Raw genomic sequence first — 2,358 nt, 5'->3', positions numbered from 1 at the left:
TACTGGTTGCCACAGGCTGTGGGAGGGAGAAATGGGGCATTATTGTTTAATAGAGTTTTAGTTATGCAAGATAAAAACATTCCAAAGATATGTTGTACAAAAATATTCTTACAGTTAATACTGTACTGTACACTTAAAAATGTGTTAAGAGAATAGATCTCATGTTATGTGTTTTTTACAAGTAAAACAACAAAACAAACAAAAATTATTCCAGCAGCAGTCACACACGTGTGTATTAAGTACATTTTACACAGTCAACAAGTTGGATAAATTATTTTGGATGAGGCCTATAACTCCAACCTAGAATGATAACCCCTTTGTCCTTTGTCCTAGTTTTACTACTGTCCAGCTATGTAACCATGAGCAAGTTTCCTACCTTATTTGGGCCTCAGTTTCCTCAGTAAAATGATTAAAATAAATTAACTCTAATGCCAATCCTAACTTAAAGTTTTATGACTCTGAGTTTCTTATTTATGCAATGTAACTTAATGATAAGAATCAGAGTTATCAACTGTCCTTAAACAAACCTAATTTTATGTTTTCAAGTAGCTCATCGAGGCAATGTCTATTCTCCCATGCTGAATTTTGTAAGTTTGACACTCTATATATCTACACGTGCAATGAAACGGTTGACAGAAACCCATGAACCTATCATGCCCTGAGTCATATGATGTAATTACCAATAATCCTAATTCTGGTTTATAGTTTGTTTGTCATTACTTATAGCTGTGACCGAATGCTTTTAGCATTAACATCAGCCAGGAGTCCCAGCTCCCTCCCCATCTTAGAGAAATGAAACTGTGAGTAAATTTCAAAGCAAGGTTTGCTGTTTTTTTGCCTGGAACACTTTTTAACTGGATATCATTTGGAAACTTCTAAATCCCATTTTGGAGCTTCTGGTCACTGCACTATTTATTGGAGCCCTAAAAGCTAGTTATGAGGGGGCCGACCCCGTGGCTCACTCAGGAGAGTGCTGTGCTGGGAGCACAGTGGCCCTGGGAGGGCCGAGGCCGCTGGTTCGGATCCTATATAGGGATGGCCAGTGCGCTCACTGGCTGAGCGCGGTGCGGGCAACACCAAGTCAAGGAAAGCTAGTTATGAGGCATGCTTAAACTGTGTGAATGTCAAAAAATTACTGTCATCTCTGCTTTCTTCAGAGAATGAAGAGCCATCATCTTGGGCTTTTTAAAATATATACGAATAGAAACCAAAGAGGGCAAAGCTGTATAAGAAAGTACTTGTAAATTTGGGATTAAAATTGCACTTCTAATTTAAGAGTTTTCCATCTAGTTAGCAGGATTTTAAATTGTTGGGTTTTTCAGACATCCATAGACTGTGTGAATGTACAACTTTGGTATAGCCACTGAACGCCTAACTAGAAAACTTAGTCATATTTGCCTTTGCCCTCTCCTCCTCTCCCACATCTAGTGAGTCAACAAACTCTACTCATGTTAACTCTAACGATTTTGGAATCTACTCCCCCACCTCCACCCCCATTACTGCGGAAAAGGCAATTAAGAATCTCATTACTTCTCAAGTGGGTAAGTAGTTGGCCTGATCCCAGCCCCTCCCCACCTCCAAACTCTCCTACACACAGACACAAGAGATGGGTTTACTGAAGCACAGATTGGAGTCTGATTTTCTACTTAAAAATACATGATGCTCCCTGTAGTACAGGATGCTCTAAAGCCTTAGTGTAGTACTTCCTACCTCTTCAGCTTCATCTCTCAAACTTCCCCCTCATACCGTCCAGCCATCTAGAGCCCATCACAAGCTTTATTATTTGTCATCCTCTGAATCCCCAAATGCTCCATGCACTTGCAAGTATTTCTATTAGATTTTTCTCTGCTAGGGACTCCCATCTTTATACATTAAAATCTTTTGATATGAAATGGAGCCATCATCTTTTATGAAACCTTCCACAACCCTTTTAGAACCATTTATTTCTCTTTCCTACATGCTTCCCTAGAACACTGACTTATTCATTCATTAATTTTTTTTCATTCACCAAATCTTTAATAAGTAATGGAATCATAATTCCAACCCTGGAGAAGTGTATTATTCAGGGTTTTCCAGAGAAGACTGAACCAATAGAATATACAAAGGGTTTTCAGAAGTTCGTGGAAAGATTCATATTATCTTTTAATTCTATTTTTTCACAAACATTTTGAAGTACTGTCCAAGGATGGGGCTAAGGTAAAATAGCTCACAAACTGAGAAGGAACTTTGAGACCAAAAAATAAAGCAATCAATTCCATAAAGTATTACCAGGAGTTTATTGATGGGTAACTTATATACAGGAAGGATTGGGCAGGTTACAATCCAGACATTTGTAGCTGCAACCCACAACTCCTGGAG

The sequence above is a fragment of the Cynocephalus volans genome, chromosome 9, assembly GCF_027409185.1.
Source record: "Cynocephalus volans isolate mCynVol1 chromosome 9, mCynVol1.pri, whole genome shotgun sequence".
Taxonomy (NCBI): domain Eukaryota; kingdom Metazoa; phylum Chordata; class Mammalia; order Dermoptera; family Cynocephalidae; genus Cynocephalus; species Cynocephalus volans.
The sequence above is the reverse complement of the archived record's forward strand: the minus strand, read 5'-3'. Positions refer to the sequence as shown.